The sequence below is a fragment of the Acomys minous genome (genome assembly GCF_964271855.1).
Source record: "Acomys minous genome assembly, chromosome: 13".
NCBI lineage: Eukaryota > Metazoa > Chordata > Mammalia > Rodentia > Muridae > Acomys > Acomys minous.
In genome coordinates, this window is record NC_140495.1 from 60976225 (window position 1) to 61000250 (window position 24026).

The window sequence follows — 24026 nt, forward strand, 5'->3', positions numbered from 1 at the left end:
TAAAGAGAAAAGGGAAAAAAAGGAGAAATTTCAATCAAAATCAGACACAGTAAAAGAGACACAACGTAACCAACTGAGTCAGACAAAAGGAACATCTAAGGAGCCTGGGCTGGTAGAAAAGAATTGCCGCCTAGCATTCCCAAATCCCTGGCTCAGCCCCCAGTACCATGTAAACCAGGGGCAGCAGCACGGTGCATGCCTGCGATCCCAGCACCTGGGAGGCAGAGGAAGGAAGACCAGAAGTAAAAAGGCATCCTCAGCTACACAGGGAGTCGGAAGCTAGCCTGAGCTACACGGACCTTTTCTCAGACAACAACACAGCAAATTAAAAACCTGATGCTGAGAACGTAGTAAGGAGCTGTCCGTCTCTTGCTGCAACAGGCTTATATCTAAAAGTTGAAGGCGGAGCTGGAGAGATGGCCCAGAGGCTGTAAGAGCACTGCTCCTGAGCAGGACCTGGGTTTGGCTCCCAGCACCCACGTGGTGCCTCACAACCATCTGCAATTCCAGTTCCAGGGCATCTGATGCCCTCTTCTGACCTCCTCAGGTACCAGGCATGCACGTGGTGCACGCGCACACACACACACACACACACACACACACACACACACACACACACACACAATCAGGCAAAACACCCATCTCCAGAAAGTAAAATAAAGACATCTTCCAAAGTTGAGGGTTCTGTTTATACATAAGTGGACACTTTCGGGGAGCTTCCAGGAAAGGCCTTGCAAACAACAGTAGCCAGGTGCTCATTTTCTAGAGGGAGAAAGAGATGAGAATTGCTCATAGCCAGAGCTGACAAACACAGATGTTCAGACCCGCTGCGACTCCTGGTTCGGGGAAACAAGATGTAGCTGGTCACATTGTGGCCCCGGTCAGGAAGGAGAATGGGGCAAATCCTGATGCGTTTCTCTATGCTCCCAGCTCAGAAAGGGTCTCTTATAGCCCAGGCTGGCCTTGAACTCACAATGAAGCTGAGGATGGCCTTGAACCCCTGATTCTCCTGCCTCGCCCCTCCCCGCCAAGTGCCAAGATGAGCCTATCACGTCCAGTTCTCTTTCTTCTTCTGATTCAGGCTGGCACCACCGCTCATGGGATGGCACCACCTACGCTCAAAGTCAATCTTGCCTTCTCAGGAAAGGCCTTTCCAGGCACTCATGGAAGTCTGTCTCTAAGCCCAAGTCTCTACACGGCTCGGCTTGACAGGCATGATTAACCATCAGGGAGTGGAGAGGTGGCTCCAGCAATTAAGAGCAGAGGACCAGAGCTTGGCTCTCAGCACTCACATCACAGCTGCCCATAACTCCAGCTCTAGAGGATCCAACGCCCTCTTCTGGCCTCTGTGGGTGCTACAGTCATGTGCAAGTCCACACAGACACACAGTTTTACACAACTCTGAAAAGAGACAAGACAGGAGGACTTTGCCATACTCCAGACAAGGCTAAAAACAACAACAACAAAAGGCGTGCATCCACTGAGCATTTTCTAGAAACATTTTTCCAAAACCCTGTGGGAGTCCAGGACCACAGCAGGCCTTCTGCTGTTCCTGGGTATCTCCCACAACGACAGGAGGCAGACGAGTAGTAGCCCCAGGTTCGCCTCGCCATCACATGTGCTGACTGCAAGGATCTGAGAGACGATACCTGTTTCTGGATGAAGACGGCTGGTGACTCCTTCAGGGTCGCTGTGCTCCCGTGCCTTCCTCCTTCAACATTCCCTGGGGCCAGAGCCTGTAGAAGTCAAACAAATAACACGCTCAGGAGAGCCGGCCCTCCCACCACGGCCACAGGCAGCAACTGTGAGGGCAAGGCTGGGGAAGAAGGCGGGATGCACACTGAGGAACTCACAGCGAATGGGCCTTTCTGGGAGGCCCCGGCGATGCCGCTGAAGAATGGTACTGGGATGGGACAGGCCTTAGGAGAAGCAAAGGTAATCACTCTACTTACACAAGCTCTAACTCTGAGTAACCGGCCTTGGCTCCTCCCCTTCATGTTTAACCCCCACTCCACCCCACCCCCGGTGAACTATGTCACTGTTGACTTTAAAACACACTTAAGTTGAGTCATTTCTCACCACCTCTGCAGCCACTCTTGGCTTTGGTAGCCTGTGGCATATAGTCCATGCAGTGACCATCTCACTGATGGAGTCCGGGCCTTGTGTTGTGCCAATACAGAGCGTGGCGGCAGGGTAGGTGCTGGGGAAACAGTTGAAGGGTTTCTTGCGGATCAAAGAAATAAAGAGAAAAAGAGCTACGAAGGAGGAAGTTGCCCCCAAGTGTCCAAAGTAGCTGATTTTAGAATGATAAGAACCGATGTTCCATCAGTGTGGCAACTCAGAGGCCCAGGGAGGCCTTGGAGGGGCCGCTTCTACAGAAGGCAGGAGCAAATGCAAAGACCTGCCTTTGCATCTCTCTCCTCTCTCCTCTCTCCTCTCTCTCTCTCTCAATCTCTCTCTCTCTCTCTCTCTCTCTCTCTCTCTCTCTCTCTCTCTCTCTCTCTGTGTGTGTGTGTGTGTGCGCGCGCGCGCGGGTGTCAGGCTGCGCATGCGCATGCGTAAGTCAGAGGTGGCCCTTAGGTGTCAGCCCTCAACTTCCGCCTTGCAGACTGAACAAAGCTAGCTGGGCTGGAAGCAGGTGAGGAATCATCAGTCTCCCCCTCTCATCTCCCTGGGTGAGCGCTGGCTTTACAAGTTTGTTCCACCTTGTCCAGCTTTAAGTAAACGGATGCTAGAAACCCTAACATATATGCACATGACATATACACGGCAAAAAGTTCACCACGATGCACGTCTCCGAGCTCACCTTCAGCATTCCCTTTCACTAGGCACACATCACCTAGTGTCATCTTAACCTATCCCATTATTCAACTGGTTTGGTTGGCTTCACCGTTTCAGAAAAAAATTCAAAGCTCCTTGGCCATCTCTCCTTTGCAAATGGCATACAAGTTCTTCTCAGACCTCGTCTCTAGGAGGTAATTCTGTTCCACTCCATCCTTAGCCTCCCCCTCCCTCCTCAACGCCTTTTTCAGGTCCCAGTAACAGGCACTTTGCTTTCCTGATGCTCTGTCCTTCCTGGCCCCCTTCTGAGGACCCGCTGGGTAAGATCTACAAATTCATTGGTTCCCTGAGGCCTCTCCGGCCTCCCAGGGCTTCACACAGCCTGTCCATATAGACTGCAGCACCCTACACACACACACACACACACACACACACACACACACACACACACATACACAGCTACCCAGGGCAATTGTACTTTCCTAAAGAACACTAGATAGGGCTGAGTGAGGAGATGGCTCAGCAGTTTAGAGCACTGGCTGCTCTTGAAGAGGACCTGAGGTCAGCTCCCAGCACACACATGGCAGCTCACAACCATCTGTGACTCCGGCTCCAGGGGCTCTGACACCCTCTTCTGCCCTCCAAAGACCAGAAAGGAACATGGTGCACAGCGTGCATGCAAGCAAAACATCCAGCCACATAAAATAAAAACACATAAATCTTAACACACACACACACACACACACACACACACACACACACACACACACACAATCTGGGACTGCCCATGACTGAAAAGTATGGCATGGTGAACATCACCAGTCCACAGAGCAACTGTGATGCTTATGAGGTACGATTTCAAAGGACTTTCAGAAAGCAGAACTGAGATAGAAGATAAAGGCAGGACAGTGACCTTCTAGAAGCTTCTGCAGGTACATCTTTTTTCCCCTGCAGGAGGTTGTGCAGCCTGGCATTTGCTAGCAGCCATCCCAGTAAGGAAGAGGAGAAGAAAGAGGGGGCTTAGACTGCCTCCTCTCTGCCTTGTCCTGTTCACCCCAAATTCAAAGTCTCAATATTCTTCCTTAGCTGCCTATTTGCGTGTACACTCAAAGACACACCAATGTCCCCTCTTCTGCTTTCTTCAAAGGAAACACTTTCCACGTGAGCAGACGAGTTGAGAAAAGGAGCTGGCGGGCACCCGGACAGTCAGTGCTGGGCACCCCACATCCTGGAAATCAGATTTATTCAGCTTCACTCTAGTCTCTGCATGGGCCACCAGGCAACCAAGCTGGGATCCCAAGAGCTGCGCGGGGGAGAAATCCGAGGAGCTAAAAAATCGGCCAAGCACTGAAGACCCGTCAAACCCTCCCATACAAAGAAGAGCGGCCCTGAGAGACTACGATGGTGGGCAAGGCAGCACTGTCTGCTAGGATGCCTGGAAAGGAATCAAGATCTACACAAACCAGGGGCAGCAAAGGGATAGCAGACCCCTGGCTTGGTTGATGTAGTAACAGGATCTCAGGAGGCAAGCCTCGGGTGGATGCCCAGCAGCTCCAACCTTTGGCTGCCGCCAATTAGCCGCTTTGATTATGCTTCTGCATGAGTTACTGTAAGCCTAAATGAAACAAGAAGTACACAAATACCTCCTTCGAGGTGCCTGGCATTACATAAGGGACCTACTTGGTGTTGTTCTCCTCCCTTCTTCCAGCCACTAGTCCTCTCTTAGCGCTCGCTCCTAAAAACAAATGCAGAAGCCACAGAGCTTGCAAAAGATGACAGAAGGCAGCAACGGGGACAAAGAGGCCAGGCCAGGCCCGGCGCTGGAGAAAATCCAGACCTTAGTGAAACACAAGGATGCCTGGGGCCTCACATTATCTCCAAACAGGAAGTTTATGAGGAACATAGAAAGAATGCATACAGAGGATGGGGATTAGCTCAGTTGGAAGAGGGCTTGACGAGCATGCGCAGAGCCCTGGGTTCCATCCCCAGCACCAAATGAACTGGATGTGGCGGCGGGCACGTGGTGAAAGGGGCGCACGCACGCACGCACGCACGCACGCACGCACGCACGCACGCACGCACGCACGCAGTCAATCTGCCGGCCTGTAATCGCAATACTCCAGATCCAGATCCAGAAGCAGAGGTTGGGTGGCCCAGTTGTAGCATCAGTCACCTGGCTGACTGCGGGCTCTACCAAAGCTTCCACTCTCCCACCCCCTTGCAGTGGTTTCCCCACTCCCTCCCCAAGTTAGGTTCCTTTAAAAAAAAAATAATGACTCATTTAGGAAGCGGCAAAACCCAAAAACTTCAATGGTAAAGATAAAAAAGCACCAAATTCTTTAAACACCTCCCACCCCTGCAGACTTGATATCAGAGCAGACTCCCCACCCCGGGGCCTTGCTGGTTTGGAACTGACGGTACACATAATTCTTCTGGCAAAAACCACTTCCAGTAACATCTCCACTCTCAAGGTCTCGGGGTGTTTATTACAGATACAGATGGCCTCAGGCCTCCAGCCCATTAGCTTTTGCAAAACGGCAATAAGAAATTAAAGATTTGGGCTGGAGAGATGGTTCACCGGTTAAGAGCGCTGACTGCTCTTCCCGAGGACCCCAGTTCAATCTCCAGCACCCACAGGGCAGCTCACAGCTGTCTGCAACTCCAGTTCCAGATGATCTGATATTCTCATCTAAATACAACAATGAAAAGAAAAAAAGTCATTAAAAAAAAAAAAAGAATTAGAGATTCAAGTCCATGCTTTCAGTGGGGTCAAAAGCTCATTAGAGTCTACAGAGAGGAATCTGAGTTATTAACGAAGGCTTTGGGCTCCCGGAACGGCAATGGGCTCCTTGTTTAAAAAAAAAAAAAAAAAAGAGCGGGGGGCTGGAGAGATGACTTGGCGGTTAAGAGCATATGGGGGCTCTCACAGGGGACCAGCTTTCAGTTCTAAGCACCCATGTTGGTGGCCTATCGACTGCCCCTCTGGGGCCTCTGCTACCTTCTTCTGGCCTTGATAGGTCAGAACACATACACCACACATTGCACAAAATACACGTAATTAAAAGAAAATGAATCTTTTAAAGAAGAAAGACTTCTTGGCATTAACCCTGTACTCAAAGGGAGAAAGATGATATAACATTTCGGATTACTTGCCCCATGAGTTCTGGGGAGTCTAAATAAAGCCAGGCTGAAACAATTAAGATGGCCGGCGATGCCGCGTTGTGTCCTCTACGTTCCTAGCTTCCGCCGATTCTGTGACATATTTGGTTTGGGGTAGAAGACCTGGAATCAGGGGTTCTGACGTTTATTTGTCTTCTAGTTCTCTGTGGTTTCAATGAGCAATTAAGATCGAGATTTATTCATCTACAGATTAAAAAAACCCAACTGGGCAGGGAGGCAGTTCAGTCTGCAACACGCTTGTCATGCAAGTGTGGTGCCTTAAGCTCAGCACCACTTGTGTAGAAAAGCTGGGTGTAGTGGCAGACACGGCAATCCCAGAAACGGCAGGATGGGAGGCTAAGATGGGGCCCTCTAGACATGTGAGGGCCAGCTCATCAGGCTTGTGTAGTGAAACTCCAGGCCAGTCAGAGACAAACTCAAAAAAAAAAAAAAAAAAAAAAAAAAAAAAGGAGCCTGGTTGATGACCCAAACTCAAAAGTTGTCCTCCGATCTCCACGTACACATTACACATGTATGCACATGTATACAAGCAGGCAGGCACATGGTGCACAGACATATGTTCAGGCAAAGCAAAGAACCTTTAAAATAAACAAAGTAAGGAGAGCTAATGATGTGGGCCAGGTATAGAGAGCACTTGCCAAGCATGCACAAAAATGCATAGACACACTCATCCGTACATGCATACATACAGACATGCATGTGCACATAAAATAGAAATCACCAGTTAAAAACTAAAGATCAGTCCAAAGTGGTGCCAGAAACAAAATCCAAACCAAAATTGATATCAGCAGCTCCCAGGCCAGCTCTGCTCAGGGCTCTGGCCTTCAGACTTGGCTTAAAAATAAATAAGTAAATAAGTGGGGCTGACACAGATGCCGATCTTTCTTCGTGGAGAGTTTCACAAACATCTACCAATTACTACGACCACTTCCTGACACGGGGACTCACTCACCTTCTGTTACCCCACTCACCTCCATCCACCCCTCCCCAAGGGGTAAAGTCTGAAGATAACCCGCTCCGAGCACCATCTTGCTCACCTTCTTGTCCTCCCTGTTCCTCAGATCACTAACAATCCAAACCCAGGCTTGGAAGCCCCCCTGCCCTCCTTCCAGGTTCGGACCACCCCCCCCCCCCGCCCTCCTTCCAGGTTCGGAAGCCCGCCCCGCTCCCTTCCAGGTTCGGAAGCCCCCCCCACCCCGCTCCCTTCCAGGTTCGGAAGCCCCCCCCCCCCCCCCGCTCCCTTCCAGGTTCGGAAGCCCCCCTGCCCTCCTTCCCTACCTCCACACACACCCTTTGCCCACAAACTGCTCCCCAGCCCTTCCAACCCTCCCTCACGGCCTGGGCCTGACATCTACAGGCAGTGTAAGACTCCCAGCTCGCTCCTTCCTCCCAAGTGTTTCAGTCAACCTTTCTCTATGCCTCCCTAACCAAGGGCATCCTGCCAACTGTAAATGGGGAACCAGCTCTGAGTATTATGGGGTAGAGGACAGAGGCTGAGCACGAGGAGGTATGTCTTTTTACACTTTTTAACCTTTCGGCTTGAATCTGGAGCAAACAAGTTTGGGGTTTGGTTTGGGTTTGGGTTTTTTTGTTTTGTTTCTTTTGTGTTTGTTTGTTTGTTTGTTTGTTTGTGATGGATTAGAATCCAGGAGCTATGACGAGGACTCAGCTGGTAGAGGTATTGCTGAGAAGCCTGACAACGTGAGTTGCATTTCTGGAACCCAGGAGGTAAAAAGTGAGAACCAACGCCTTCAAGTTCTTTGGCCTCCACACATTTTTTAAGCATGTGTATGCACGCACCCACAAAATAAATAAATAGATAAATAAATAAGCAAGCAAACAAACTGATGGATGGATGGATTTAAAAGCCACGACACAGAGGCATGGCTTTTGAAATAAATGTACTGCTCTGTAAATGCAGAGAATCTATCCAGGAAGTTATCATGCCCAAGTTCAATGATACTGCGTGGGTTACAGGAGGCGCGGACCGTCCCCTCCCCTTTCTCTGTGTAATGTTTATGACTTCCAGCTGCTGGAGTAAGGGAATTTGGACAGTTCTGACCCAAAGCCAAGCATCACAGCAGGTTCAGGATGTACACAATGAACATTGGACGCCAGGCCAGGTCCCAGCATGCACTGTGGTACCACACCCTCCTTGACAAATGGACCACTTCTCCATCAGGCCCCGCAGGCTTCTGTGCCCTGCCATCCCTGAATTGTGCTGGGTCCCCAAGAACAGATGTGTAAGCGACACTCCCTGCACAGGGCCCGTCTGATCTTCCATAGCCACGCAAGTCCATGTCCTCTCCCGTGAGTTTCCTCTGCTCCCCATCTCTGAGTCTCCGCTGACACGCAGACTCCATTTAGCAGGCAAACCTACAACTTACACATCAGGAGCCCATAGCTCTCAGGGTCATAATGGATAGACCGAGGATTCCCCCTCCCCCCCCTCCCCCCGCCCACGACCTCCCCCATCACTCCCTAATGTCTCGTGAGGCAAAGAAGAGAAATGAGAGACTATTCCAGAAGACAAGAAGAGAGCTGAGAATTCAGGGCCTGGGGATCACAGTTTGGTACGCTGCCAGGGTAGTACAAGGCTCTCAGGTCAGACCTCTTAGAGGAGGAACACTGCCTGGCACACCCAAGACCAAGCAGAAGGAACACAAAGACACTTAGAAATAGCAAAATCCATCTGGGCAGGCCAGGGGGGGCACCCAAGGGAGGCCTCAGCCTTCTATCTGCAGTGAGCACTTCCCTGCAGCCCCGCCATCTCTTCCAGTGTTCTAAAAGAGGATCTAAGCCAACAGGGTGGGTGGAAAATAGGAATAGAGAAAAAAAGACATGAGGTTAAGCAACATCACGTGGAGACTGGCCAAGCCCTCCCTGTGCCATGCATTGTCACTGCAAGTGACCTGGGTGACTCCAAAAGCAGACATCTGCCTTGCTATCCAAATTGCTGGCACGCTGAACTCTGAAACGTCAAAAGAGCCGGCACAGAAGACTAGCCACACTCAACCATGATCACGACCCACGTAAGCATATATGTAGCTCTTGTTCATCTGTTTCTGTGGCACCGAGGTAGAACCTAGGGTCCCACGCCTGCTGGGAGGATGTTCTGTCACGGAGCTACACCTTTAACATAAGGCCACTGGCAGTGCCTGACCTCTGCAAAGAGAGCCGTGCTTTCTTTTGGAAAACACAGCTACTGGCTTTTAAGTGTAAAGTCAGTTCTCGGGCTGGTGAGATGGCCCCAGGAGAAAGGGTGCCTCTGGACATCCCTGACCACCTGAGTCTGATCTCCAGGACTTACATGCTGGAAGGCGAGGCCCAACCCCACAAACTGTGCTCTGATGTCCACATATGTAAATGGACCCACACACAGTCTCTCTCTCTCTCTCTCTCTCTCTCTCTCTCTCTCTCTCTCTCTCTCTCTCACACACACACACACACACACATATACATACCTTTTAAATTTTCTCACATCCATCAGCTACCATAGCAGGGTCCCTCTCTCAGAGCTTTGGCCCCTTTCTGAGGCTCCAAGGACCCTTCTCAGACCTTGTATAGTAACAGCTTCTCCCACTGGTGCCCGTGTGTTGTCCCTTCCTAGAGGATTGGTCCCTCAGCTCTGCTTCTAGCTCCATAAACAACGACTTCCTTCACGTCACTTCAGTGACCCCTTGGAGTGATCAATGAGTCCAGAGACTACTTAAGACCTACACTTTAAGCGCATTGGAGTCTCACTTGGTGGTACTCAAGAAGCCTGTGTTGAGAACAGTCAGGTGACATTCGGGGGCACAGTGAAGCGTCACCTGACACTGACTGCCCAGGAAGAGATGTGGGAGGTGGGAGTGGGTTGGAGAAGGTCTCATGGGGGAAGTGAGATCTGACTTGGATCTCAAAAAACGAGGTTCAATTAGGTCAAATGGAAAGGAAGTGGGAAGGCCACCCCTAGCCGTGGGCTGGCATATACAGGCCATAGCCACAGGATGGGTGGGGACGAAGATGGAGGAATGAGCTCCGAAGGTGGTGAGTGCAAATGCTTAGGAGTCACATGGCTGGTCTGAGGCCACCTCTGTGTTTCAGACCTGCATTCTCCACGATGAAGACAAGGATACTGGTACCCACCCTCTAGAGATGCTGTAAAGAGAAGGTGCTCCTGAAATGCTTGTGATATTTGTTTCCTGATGTCAAAACGCTGTTATTCATATAGCCACATAAATGGTGCAGCTAAGATATTTTCTTCTCTTCCTTCCATCGTTAATTTTTCCTCTTTACTCTCTTGTAGGTATTTATTTTAATGCTTTTATTAGCATATTTTATTTACATTTGTGAATGTGAGTGTGTGTGTGTGTGTGTGTGAGAGAGAGAGAGAGAGAGAGAGAGAGAGATATGCATACATATGAGTGCATGTGGAAATCAACATCAGGACCTCAACCTTATTTTTTGAGACAGCTTCTCGTTGAACCTGAACCTGGCCAGTAAGTTCCCAAAGTCCTCCTGTCTCTGCCTCCCTAAGTCTGGGGATTATAGGTACGCGCTGCCCTTCCTGGCTTTTCAGGTGGGAGCTAGGATCTGAAGCTGGACCCTCCTTCCTGTGCTGCTGCAAGCACTTCACTGACTGAGCCATCTATACACACACGCACACACACACACACACACACACCTTTTTTTTTTTTTTAATTTGAGGCAGGGTCCCATGGAGCTGAGAATGAACTTGTACTTCTGCTCCTCTTAACTCTCTCCTCCCCACATGCTGGGCTTGGAAGTGTGCACCGCCATGCCTGGCTTATATATTGCTGGGAATCGAACCCAGGGCTTCTTGCATGGCAGGCAAGCACTCTATCAACTGAGCCACATCACCCAGTTGCTGCTGCTGCTGCCGCCGCTGCCGCCTCCCCACTCCTCTCCCTCTTCCTCTTCTTTTTTTGAATCAAGGTCTTCCTCTACAGCCCAGGGTTAGTTCAAGCTGGCTTGGTAGTCCACACTGGCCCCAAACTCACAATCCCCCTGCGTCTAACTAGTGTTGGAGCTTACAGGCATGTGCCACCACGCCCAGTACACACTTTCTCCTTTCTAACAGCCTGATGCTAAGGAGAAGTGAGTATTGGCTGCTAGGTCACACATCCTAAGTACAAAAGCCAGCCACATACTAAAATATTCAGGCAACCACGGGTGGGGAACCTCAGCTTGCTGCCCATATACTCTGATTTAGAACATTCTACGACTGCCTAGCTAAACGGCGTCAAAGGGAAGCCTTTTTGTTTCCCTCTCCTCCTTCCTCAACATGGCTTGACAGTGATTGCACCCCTTTACCAGCTGGTGTCTGAGCCTCTTCTCCCCAGAATATGGCCTAGAGGAGGAGAGAGCTTCCCCCTGCTGCTAACATGGAGGTACTCTCTGCGGCAAAACAAAACAACAATAATAAAACACCATGAGAGACACTCAGGCATCCAGGTGGATACAGCGACAAACATCTGCAATCCCAACACTGAGGAGGAAGAGGCAGGAGGATCGCAACACGGAGGCTAGCCTGGGCTAACCAAGGTGGAAACTGGAGAGACAGGTGTCAGTGAAGTGTTTGCGTTGCAAGTCTTAGAACCTGAGTCTGGCCCTAACGCTGGGTGTGGCGGCACGTGCTTTCACCACAGCACGGGTAAAGTGAAGACAGCTTGGCCTCCTTAGCAAGCTCCAAGCCTAAGAGAAAAACTTTGTCTTAAATAAAAGTAAATAAATATAGGTAGATGGGCACCAAGGAACCAAACATAAAGTTGTCCTCTGGCCTCTACACACATAGGAATGAACACCTCCACGCGTGCGCATGCGCACATACGCACACGTTTCAAAAGGCCACAGAAGGGGCAGGACTCAAGTGCCCCGCCCATACTCCCCAGAGAGTGCAAAGCAAAGCCCCAGGCGCAGCAGCTACAGCTGGAGTCTTAGCTCCCTCAGTCCATCCCTGTAAAGCCCCTCCCCTCCCAGGTGCCAGCAGAGCCACAGCCTCCAGACCAGCACCAACACCTGCTGGGCGTCATTAAACACTTGTCCTTCTGTGAGGATGGCAGCCTGAAATCCCAGAGCTCTCTCAGCAGCTGCATCTGAGAAGCCTCCTCTCCTGGGGGGGGGGGGGGGGGGCGGGGGCGGGGAGGCAGGGCTGGGGGGGGTGGTGACTGACACCGAGAGGCCCCTCCCTACAGCAGACTGCTTTCTCTCCTCGTTGCTGAGCCTGCCTCGCTCTCACAGAGGCAGTTTTTTTTTTTTTTTTTTTTAGTTTAATGCAATGTAAGAGCATTTGTTGAGAACAGCAATCAAGAGGGCCTGGGTTCGAGCCCCAGCTCTGCAAACAAACTGTGAGGTACTTCCTGTGGTCAAGGACCCTGAGGGGACTAGAAATGCCAATCAAGCTCTTTGTGGACTGGGGACCACTGAGAACACAGTGGAGGAAGGCTAAGGCTAAGGAAGGCCCAAGAACTCTCAGAAAAAGAGTGGAGCTTGATCCAAGTTAGGCTCATCACTGGCACTGGTCGGGTATTTGTTTCTAAGAGGCCTATAGCTCACACTGGCCCTGAGCTTGCTAGATAGCCCAGGATAGCTCGGGCTGCTGCCGAGTTACTGATCTTCCTGCCTCTGCCTCCCAGGTGCTGGGATTTACAGCCTGTTGTTTTTATGTGGTGCTGGGGAGCAAAGCTGCTCCTGGCCCCTTCACAGGTACTGGGCACACAAGTGGTGCACATCCATGCAGGCAGGCGAAAGAAACAGTCATACCCATATGTAAATCTTTAAAAAAAAAAAAAAAGGGTGTGTGTAAGTGTGGATCTGCGTGTGGTGCTGTGTCTGTGAGCCCTCAGGAGCCAGGGCAGTGCTAGGCAGACACTCTTGTCAATGGAGGTATATCTTCAGTCTCTAAGCGAGTTCTTGAAGGATGGGACATCTGTTTTATTTATCCAAAGACTTTCTAAAAATTATTAGTTCCTCTCATTATTTGTTTAGTATGTATATATGTGTGAGCCTTTGTGAATTTATCTCCTTTCCTTTATTTATTATTTATTTATTATTTTGTTGTTGCTGTTGTTGTTTTGCTTTTTTTGAGACAGGGTTTCTTTGTGTAGCCCCGACTGCCCTGGAACTAACTCTATAGACCAAGGTGGCCTCAGACTTACAGAGATTTGCCTGCCTTTGCCTCTTGAATGCTGGGATTAAAAGCCGGCACCACCACCACTCAGCCCCTTTATTTATCTAGTATGTGTACGTATGTGAGCCTCTGTGAGTGTGTGCACCTTGTGTGTATGGGAGCCATCAAGGCCAGAGGAGAATGTCTCATCCCTAGTACTAGGGGTGGTTATGAGCCACCATGTGGCCACTGGGAACCAAACCAGGGTTCTCTGCAAGAGCAGCCAGTGCTCTTAACTGACCAGCCATCTGGAGAGACGGGGGCTCCCTGGAAGACTTTTTATAAAGGGCAAACCAAATTATATTCCAAACAGAAGTTCCTTCAGTGTCCCTAGGGCAGCTGAGACTGTCTGTCACTATACTCTTCCATATTTCCAAATTCACAATGGCTTGGGGTAGCAGCCCTGAGTCGAACAGACCACGAGAGATGCAGCCCTAAGCCCTTCTGAGGGAGCTTGTGATGACTGCAAAGAAGCCCATGTCCGACATCTCCGGGGTCATGCCAGCACAGAAGAGAAACAGTAAGTGCAAGCTGGCGTCACCAACGCGTACCTGCATGGTCTCAAGGGGCTTGGCTTAATTCTGTCACTGTCTTCAAAGCCAGTCTTCATATTTTTTAAAAGCGGGGCCCCACATTTGCATTTGCATCGAGCCCCACACACTATGAAGCTGATTCTGAACAAGAGGCAAAGGTGAGGAAGGAAGGAGAAGGTAACAGGAAGCTGACAGGAACGTGGCTACCCCTCAATGGACTGGGCCAGGGGCTGCGACAGAGGTGGGCACCGATGAGTGGGAGAGGGGCACCAGGGCCACAGCAATGCTCAAAGAAAGCCAAATCCAAACTGACCCAGACCACATCCCCTACCCCATGGGTTGAGCAGTTGGCCGACAGTGTTTCCCTGAAACAGCCAGACAGGCTGAGAGTCGGCGTGACAAACTGAAGTGATACAAACTCAGACTAGCCGGGCGGGGCGATATCAAACTGAAACTCTTTTGATCTTATGATTATTTATAGGTTCAGACCAAGAAGGGGAGGGAGAGAGGGAGGGAGAGGATATCCCAAGTTAAAGCTTGCCCTGAGAATGCTGGCCAACCTTTACTATTAGATCAAACTGTTGCCTTTATTTCCAGCCAATCAAGGACTCTGTTGTCTCACCCAAACCCTTATCCTCCATCCAAAGAGAGCCATGATTTTAAAATACTGTCTTCTCCAGGGATGTCAGGACCAGAAAGGACCTTAGGAACCATCACAGGTTTTCCGACTCTTGTCCCTTTGAGGAAGATCCTCCTAAAACCATCAGTATGGCTCTGAAGGAACCTTGACAAGCCCCCACCCGCAACCTGGCCTGGTCCAATTCTCATTTCATAAATGAGGAAGCTGAGGCTATAAGAGGGGAAGTAACTGGTCAAGGCCACCCCGAAATGGGGGCAGGATCAGAACCCGGAAACTTTCAGCTTCCCCCTCCTGACCTGTCATATTCACGAGGACAAACAAGTTCAGATATTCGCTATATAACACGCAGCCCCACCATACATACACAGGGACATTAGTTTCCCTGCGCCCTTGGCTGATGTCTTCTGGTTCTTTTCTCTGTCTTTCAGAGAATGAAATCTGGCTACATGGACAGATGTTCAACCTATGAACCTGGTGCAGGACACACAGCTGGCTGTCCCTCAGCACATTTAACCCTCAGCCTATCATTTGGCAAAGTAGGGCGAACCAAAGATCAACTTCATAAGGCCTTGACATTTGCGAATGCTGCCTTTTCTTTCTTAAAAGTTCATTTATTTGATTTTGTGTGCATTTATGTCTGTGCCCTAGGAGGCCAGATTGAGGGATCAGATCCCTTGGAACTGGAGGTACGGGCAGTTGTAATGTGCCATGGGGTGCTGGGAATCCAACCCAGGTCCTCGGGAAGAGCAGCCAGTGCTCTTAACAAGTGAACCCTCTCTCCAGCCCCAACATTGACTATTGTGAGTGAAGTTTAGCTCTAGGTTTTTCACTTACAGGTGAGGCTCATAACGAGGGAAGGGAACGTTCCCACTCCTCCGCAGTGGAAAGATAGAGCAGAGCTTGGGCTTACAGATTGTGAGCCATACTTGGGCTCTGAGGCACTGAGGATCAATCCCAGGGCTTCAGAGCATGCTGGGAAAGTGCTCTGCCCGTGCCTGGGCTCCCTGTAGTTCAATGTGTGTGTGTTGTTTCCTTCCTTCCTTCTTTGTTTTTCCCTCCCTCCCTCCCTCCCTCCCTCCCTCCATCTCTTCTCTTTTTCCTTTGAACAAATTTGAATACTACTGTGTGTCAGGAAGGATCTAGAGGCTGGATGTGCAGCAGTAAGCAAGCAGAGCGCACTTTGGGGTTTCTGGTTTACTGGAAAGAGACACACTGGATAAATGAACACACAGTGTGTTGTGGTGATAACCACTCGGGCAGACAGCACAGGCAGGAGGGACCCAGAATGCTCCTGGAAAAGGCACTTAATCCTCAAGGGGTCAACGAAAGAATCTCTGGAGGTGAGGGACATCTGGGGTGGGGTGGGTTGGTTTGGGAGGTATATTCCAGACAAAAAGAGCAGCAAGTGCAAAGGCCCTGAAGCAGGAATGTCAGGACTGACCAAGAATCCAGTGAGGGCAATGGCTGGTTATGGCTGCAGGGAGGGGATGAGAGCGAGGTGGGAGCAGGAGTTGGTGGGTCCTGAAGGTACAGCAAGCATTTGACCTTTATTCCAAGCATGGAGCATGCAGGGGAGTCACAGACCTGGCATAGCCAATCATGCGACTTCCAGGACCACTGTCACCACCAGGCAACTTGTGCTGAGCAGTAAGGGGAACCAGGTTGGGGAACCAGGCCCTGAGCCCAGCACAGCCTCTCAGCATTACTGAGAAACACCCCCCCCTCCTGTGGGCCCCCACTGTCTTCTCCGTGGAAATAGGAACATCGGGCTAGGTAGTGTGTAATGTCCTCTCTATAAGATCCGGACAGTCTGACCTTGACAGTGACAGCCCTGAAGGATCCAAACAAAACTTCCTCCTTTGATACAGGAGAAGACAGGGGCCCACAAGCCCCCCAACTACTGTCCACCCCCCATGCTTACCCACCTCTGAACCATCATCTCAAAGCTTTCTAGGATGAAAAGTCCAGTCAAAGAAACAGTCTTATCCATCAGTCACACACTTTAAAGATGACCAACGGCAGGGCCGGTAAGATGGTTCAGCTTGCTGCCACGTGTGATGACCTGACTTCCAGAACCGATTCCCACAAGTTGCTCTGTGACTGTCACACATGCATCATGGCACTCACATGGCTACACACATACACACCATAGGCATGCACACACACACACACACACACACACACACACACACACACACACATACACACACACCAAATAATGTTTAAATTGTTATCTTATGATTCTCAAGTCCTACTACTAAGAAAGCACACACATCAGAATGGAGTGCAGCCTACAGAAGCCAAATCATTAGGCTCCAACTCTTTAACCCTTTGCTGCTCTCCCCGATCCCCTTTACTTTCCTCAATGTCTGCTTTTTCTTTTCTTTTGTATTTTTTTTTCTAAGACGGGCCTCTCCATATAGTTATATAGTGCACTGGAACTCACTTTGTAGACCAGGCTGGCCTCGAACTCACAGCGATCCGCCTGCCTCTGCCACCCGAGTGCTGGGATTAAAGGCGTGCGACACCATGTCTGGCCCCTTCATGGCTTTAGAACTGCCCCTTCCACCTGCTCGCCTGAGGGCCCTGTCTGGTGTCACTCATCATCAGATGGTGTTGGGAGGAAGGGAAGCTCAACTCCCCTCCATGCAGTTGCAGGAACAGGGTTTGCCTCCCAAGTCAGCCTGGGAGCTCCTGAGAATATGGCCCCATCAGACTGCGCAAGCATCAGGTGTCTCTTCCTAGGCCTTTGCCATCCAACTGAGTCTCTCTCGGGAGAAGAACTGTGTCTAGCACTCGGATGGGGAGCCCCAGAAACAGACCACAGGTCCCTGTGGCAGGGATTGTGCCCTCTCTGGTCTAGAAGCATCCTGAAGATGGTGTTTATAGGCCCCACTCCCTGCTCCCCACAACCTCCTCTATTTTTAGCAGTTTCTTTAAACAGGGCAGAGTGAAACACTTAGATTGAGCCACCCACCCAGGCACGAGGCCCTGTCATTCCCTACTTGATGAATCAGCCATGGAAACTAAATCTGAATCTGTATGATGAATGAAAAGAAAGCGAGAAGTCAGCTTCGCCCAGCATCTTCTTAAGAGACTGTTGAGGTCCAGCCCAAAGGCTGCCTTCGCTTTATAAACGTCCTCTCTGGAACACGGGCTGACTGCTCAGGCCTGACCACACAGGGTTGCCACGCAGGCCCAGGCACCACCTTGCTCTGGCTTCTGTTGTAGGAGAAGGCTCGCATAAGGGAGCCGGGCCGCATGACCCACCACCAGCGACAGTGGTGAGGGTAAGTGTGCAGAGGTGGGGACTGGGGCTTGAGGCTGCCTTGGCATACGCCTGGCGCCTCAGGTGGAATACGTTACCCCAGACAGGGAGAGGGGCGTCTGAGAGAACCCAGCCAAGGCTCCACTGGAACCCAGCTTCTTCCACAGAACTGCGGGGGGTGGGGGTGGGGACAATGCATGAAGGTGAGGCCATCTAAGGTCTGCCATTGGCTGGTGCCTTCATCCTGAGCTCTAAGGACGTCCCCAGTACTTCCCCACACACCTGATTACTCTTTACAGCAATGGTAACCACGCCCCTTCTGACCAGACAGCATGGTCTCTCCACAGCCCACGCGGGGGGGGGGGGGGGGGCAAGGGGGGGGAGGCGCGTTGCTATCACAGCCAGGAGTGGATCTTTTAAATGTTTGCTCAGTCCCCACATCTCCTAACCTGGGGGGTTAGGGAAAGCCTTGGAGAGATCCAGGCCAGGTTGAATGTGGAAAACGACTCTCCCTAGACATCCAGAGGGCTTTGGGAGACTGTGTTGCTGAGACTCAGCTAGAGACCAGCAAGGTCCTGTCACACTGGGAGCTTGGGCACACCCCAAATGCCACCTATGGGCTGAGGAGATGGCTCAGTGGTGAAGAGCACTTGCTGTTCTTGCAGAAAACCCAGGTTTGACTCCCAGCACCCTGTGGCAGCTAACAGGTTTCTGTCACTCCAGCCCCTAGGGATCTCACATCCTCTTCTGGCTTCTGAGGACACCAGGCACGAAGTCCAAATATTATACATATTAAATGCTTTCTTTTTTTTTTTTTAAAGGTATCCCCCTGGATATGAAGTACCCTCAGGGAGAGGCTGACCCTCTTACTACACTCTGACCAAAGATGTGAAACCAAAATCAAAACTGAAATGGAGAGAGAAATAAGAAAAGCAAAGAAGCCCTGATGTGGTTCAGCCACCACTGTCCGCAAAGCAAGGACACGGAGCGCAGACTGCTCCTCAAACAGTGAGCCGGATATGACGTCCAACTTCCCACAGCTTCTTCTACCTCCACACCTTATTAGGTGCCATTAAAAGCTACAGGCAAGTCAACCAGCCCCAGTGGGACTCTAAAGAATGAGTGTCCAAAGCGTCTGAAAAATGCAAAGCAACGGTGGCTTCATGACCTGGATGTTAACTGAGCTCAGGGCATCTCAGGTGTGAGTACAATGCTTTGGCCTCACTTTTGCATCCGAGAGACCTGGGCAGCACCCGGCCCCCACCCATTCCATGCCAGCGGCATTTCCTTGCCCCTCTCCCTAAGAGGGGTCAGTCCAGGGGTTACTTGACACTACGAAATGGCCCTCGGAAAGGCTCAAAAAAGCGGTCAAGAACCACTGCTCAAAGTTTGAACATCTGAGGAGACACGCTGAGAACGATAACTGACATACTGTTTAACAATACGTGCCTCCGATTTCCCGCCCGGCTCTTTGAATATCACGGTTTTGAAGACTCGGTGTGTAGCTGCCATACCTCAGCTTGTGCAGCTGCCTAAACGCAACTGCGCAGTGCCTGGAATCCTTCAGCTCCTTCCTCTTCCCCAGGCCCTCTCCCTGTGGCCGGCACGCTGACCTGGCCATCTGCGCATGCTCAGCACACCTCTAGGCATTGGCTGGCTGAGTCAAGGGTCTTCCCGCCCTGAAGAAGCCTTAGGATGAGACCGCCGCAATGGCCACACCCAGAAAGCAGACCTATTTGCACTACCAGCATGGTAGTTATAAGCCTCATAACGTTTCTCAGAATGAAGTGTGTTTTAGAGTACATTGTGCCAAACACAGGAAAAGGTCGGAGATACCAAATCTAAAAGTCTTGGAAAGATCCGCAGCCCCGTAGAGTGAGTAGAGTTGGGGCTGTGAGACAAGGAAGCACAAATGGGGAGACCCTGAACCTCGCCACCCGCTCCGCGAATATAAATGCAAATGAGAAATGACAGATACCAATGCTTATCCAGTGGGGCGGCAAAGATCAAAGGGTAGGTGGATGGCGATCTCAAGGCTACAGGTGAGATCTTGAAAGGCTCTTTTCAATGTCTGCCAACATGTCATGCCAAACGTGGATGTGTGCCTGCCAGCCATTCCATATCTGGAAACCTACCCTGCAGAAACAGCCCCACATCTGCAAAAATGGAGTGGTACAAGACTTGACGATGACCAATGACAGCAAACAAGCTTCATGCTCAGCACCAGGGGCACTCACTGCTTCTGTCAACTGTCCTTACTCAACGAAAAGGGATGTCGCACGGCTATGAAGAGGAATAGCACTCTCTCAACCTGATGGAATACTCTTCAGAGTGCCATGTAGAGTAGCAGGAAGCAGGCACAGGACGAGGCCAATCGGGTGAGGTCAGGTGAAAACCCCTGTGTTTTCATACACGCATGTATACCCATAAGTTACCATCCCAAAGACATACAAAAAAGGTGGACAAAAGTGGTTGCTTCTTGAGAAAATGGCTGGATGGCAAGGATTACACCACTTTAGATACATGCCCGCGTTATGCCACCAACAATTGCTATTCAATGACAAGCAAGCTTAGAGAAAGTGACTGTCTCCAGGCCTGTGCTGACATCACCAGCTGTGCGCAGGCATGCACCAGATGCTACAGGCCAGTTTCTATTACATCCCCATTCCCGTGAGTAGCCGCACCGGTCAGAGTTCAACCACTCCAGGTGTTTTGTGTGCGTGTCCAAGTGTATGTGTATAACCGCAGGTGTGCTCCCCAAACCCTAATGTCCCTGGTTTTCGTTTCGTTTTTAATCCAGAAGTAGGAAGTATTCACCACGTCCAAAGCACAAAAGAAGCTCACCAGCTCCTTTCTTCCACAGTGTTTTAAAGGCATCCATCCTCAACACTGCCTTGCCTTCATCCCTAAAGCATGCGATCACCGAGATGGCCAGGCAGCATCCCCCTGGAGCTACAAGGACAAACAGGCAAAAACCCTTTAGAGGTTGTTCCTCGGGGTCAACTCCCAGGAACCCAGGGATACCTGAGCACTTAATAATGCCTCAAACCACTGTCAACCAGGAGTGCGCGCGCATCACAAAAACAGCCTGGACCCCAAAACTTCTCAGGAGTGGCAAGAACCAGGAGCAGTCACCCCAGGGAACTCCCTGCAGCGCTGCCTGCAGCAACATTTTAATGGCTTATTACTCAAGGGTGCCACTGACATCGCTTTCCAGCCCACCCCCCCACCACCCCTGGCGCTTTGTCATAAAATAACCCTTATATTTTAAGCTGTGTACATCAGCATTTGTCAAGCTCTAAATTAGGCCGAGGCAATATTTATTCATCAAAGGGTAAGTCTTTCCAGCACCATCATAAATCTGCTTTGTAATTTAGTGTGCCATCACTCTTACCTGAAGACTTGTCAGGAAACGGCCTGGAAGAGTCCTACGTTGTGCAGTTGGCTAGTGGTAAGTATACAGTCAGTTCATCTGTTTGGTTCTCTATGTGGGGGGAGGGAGGGAGGGAGGGAGGGAGGCATGGAGAATGTGCCCCATGCAGGCTAGCAACTAGAACAGTCATTAACACCTAGTTGGGGATTGAGACTCCTCCAGTGGGGGGGGGGAAGGGGGGGACTGGGGGGGGGGGACACGGGGATGGGACAGAGAGGCAAAAAAGATGCTCTTGGAAGCAGGAGTGTCTGGTTCCAAACGCAGTGGGCAACAGGATGCCTGTCAAAGGATAGGTCCGTGGAGTAGCAGGACCAGGAGAGCTGGTCCAAGAAGAAGGTGACAAAAGTAATAAATAATAAACAAATAAACAGAAATAGAAGGGGCTGGAGAGGTGACCTGGCTGGGGAAAGCCTGGCCAACCAAGGCTATGGAGAAGTTGCCTGATACCCCAGCACTAGTGCTGCCAGGATTCGTGTTATAATTAATAATGTGATTTGGAGTTACTTCTTGGTTGCCACCCATGGAAAACCCTTCCACCGTGGTGGAAGTCACCCTGACTCCACGCGGAGCCCCCATGGGTGACTTCAACAGCTTTGCTCTAGAATACATGCACTGGGTCTAGCTGAGAGGTAAAGCCGGCCCCAACTAGCAGAATCTCTTCCCTCTCTGCTCCTTTCTCTGACGCTTCAAAATGCCAATCTGAAGAGAGGCAGAAACCAGCTCTCAGTGTGGGCTGCTGAGCCTCCCGGGGGGGAGCCATCTGCTGAGGGACTCTGCTCCCCTGCAGCAGCTCCCCAACACACGCCCCCCCCACCCGGCTTCACCTCTTACTACGAAGTCACCCCCACTCCACTTCCTCTGCATCTTTCCACAACCTCCAGGCTTGATCTCGAAGGTTGTGGAAAGAACGCACTCGGGGCTGGCTGGTGGTTAATGACACGGTGGATTTCCAAGACAAACACCCTGCTAATTTCATGTTCAAATGCACACGTCTTGATCGTAGGCAAGTAAAGGAAGCACCCCTCACTCGCCCAGTGCCAAACACCGAAGTCTTTATAGTCCTTAAATAACTAAATAAAGAGGGAACTATTTTCTAATTAAGGGAAAAAAAAGGGAGGGGACAAGTTAACATGTTCACGACTGATGCTGAATTTCTCACAAGAATTTTTACCAACCAACAGAGGAAGCTGCTGCCTGGCCTGTACCTTGTAAGTGTCCGTGCAGGGAACCTTGTTAGTTATGTAGGCACTGAAGCCAACTGGAGGGCTGGGGACGTAGCTCAGTTAGCACAATGCTTGCCTGGCATGCATGAAGCTCTGAGTTCGACCCCCACCGTCGCACAAACCTGACACGGCTGTGCACAACTGTAATCCTACTAGCACTTTGGAGGTGGAAGCATGAAGATCAGAAGGTCAAGGTTACCCTTAGATTCATAGGGAGTTCAAGGCCACTCTGGGCTATGTGAAAGCCAAGCTACTGGGGATAACAAGTCCTAGGCTCGTAGAGCCAAACAGCTAAACGTTTGAGCTTTAAGCTTTGGCTTTATTGTGGAGTTTTAAACATAATTATCATTACACTTATTTATTCGTGTGTGCATATGTGTGTATGGGTGTGCACAAGTGCCTCCCCGTGTGTGTATGTGTGTGTGTGTGTGTGTGTGCACAAGTGCCTCCCCGTGTGTGTATGTGTGTGTGTGTGTGTGTGTGTGTGTTTGTATGGGTGTGTACAAGTGCCTCCCTGTGTGTGTGTGTGTGTGTGTGTGTGTGTGTGTGTGTGTGTAACAGAATAGGAGGAGGTCAAAGGACACCTTTTAGGAGTCGGTTCTTTCCTTCCACTCTGTGTGTCCTGAGGCTGAAACTCAGGTCATCAGTCTTTACATGCAAAGCTATCTCTCCAGCCCATCACTTGTGGACTTAGAACATAAGTAAGCAGACAATTCTATTAAGACAGTAACAGGACGAGATGAGAAATAATTCACAAAGCAGGTCTAGAGCTATTTTCCATCTACATATACTTGTCTATCAAGAGGTTAGGTGGTACCCAAACCTCAAAATAGAAGAACAGGAGAATCTGCCCTTGGCCACCTGCGCAGCCTCACTCAACCCTGGCCGGCCTTTTTATCAAGTGCAGACGTTGACCATTGACCACAGTTGAGCAAAACTTCCAGTCACGCAAACCAGCTTCTCTGTATCTTCGGTTCATTGAAACAGAACAAAACTTAAAAAGCACATTCTGTGGGCCTCAAAGTCCTACCTATCCCCCCACCCCCCACCCCCCAAGTTTCATTCGCTTCAGGAATGCCAAAAAACAGGCATGGGGGCTCATGTCTGTAATCACAGCACGCAGAAGGCAGGAGGACTGCCATGAGTTCAAGGCCAGCCTGAGCTACATAGTGAGTTCTTGAGTAGCCTGAACTGGGGTAAGAGAATCTGCCTCCAAACTACAAGAAAAAATGGCCGCTATCGCCATCTTCAAACACCTTCAAACAGTGGTGACAGTGGCAAAGCAAACGTCACTTACTTACTTGGAACCCTCAGGAGGTGAGAACTCTGTGGGACAAGTGCTCAGCGCTCCCCATGTTAGCTCTGGGATGTTAAATAGCAGCTGAGAGCATTCTTGTTGGTTCACTTTCAGGACTGGGGGGGCTGAACCCCAAGCTCTGTACATGCTAGGCAAAGGGCTCTCCTGAATGAGCTGTGTCCTCAGGCTTGGGTTTTTTAAATTGTCTCGTAGCTTTTGCTTGTTCACACGTTGGCCAACCTAAGAGTATCACCTAAGCCTTCTGTGTCACCTCTAAACAAAATTAGAGGGGGGTAAACAAACAAACAAACAAACAACAACAGAAATGAAAGCACTGGGCTGGAAGGTGCTCGGCCAAGTGTGGAGTGTCACAGACACACTCAGGTGGGAGCAGACTGCTCCTCCTGTCTCTCCCCCCCCACCCCTACCCCCACCCACCATGACTGGGACTCTGTTCTATGTCCTCTAAGTCAGGTAGACATGAAACAGAGCTGGGAAGA

General features: G+C 50.5%; 1 protein-coding gene across 18 annotated transcripts in view; it reads right to left on the bottom strand.

The window, feature by feature from the left end:
* Positions 1-24026, bottom strand: part of TRERF1 (transcriptional regulating factor 1) — a 213568-nt gene that overhangs the window by 121752 nt on the left and 67790 nt on the right. For 12 of the 18 annotated variants that reach the window (XM_084752969.1, XM_084752970.1, XM_084752972.1 and 9 more), the window contains one exon: positions 1650-1736. The exons of 3 other annotated variants lie outside the window; for them this stretch is intronic. The gene's annotated coding sequence lies outside the window, so the exon portion shown is untranslated. Of the gene's footprint in view, positions 1-1649; positions 1737-1853; positions 1920-2079; positions 2415-2890; positions 2935-9425; positions 9605-24026 lie in introns of those variants that run through there. 3 more of the 18 variants (XM_084752973.1, XM_084752975.1, XM_084752974.1) reach the window with 3 other exon arrangements.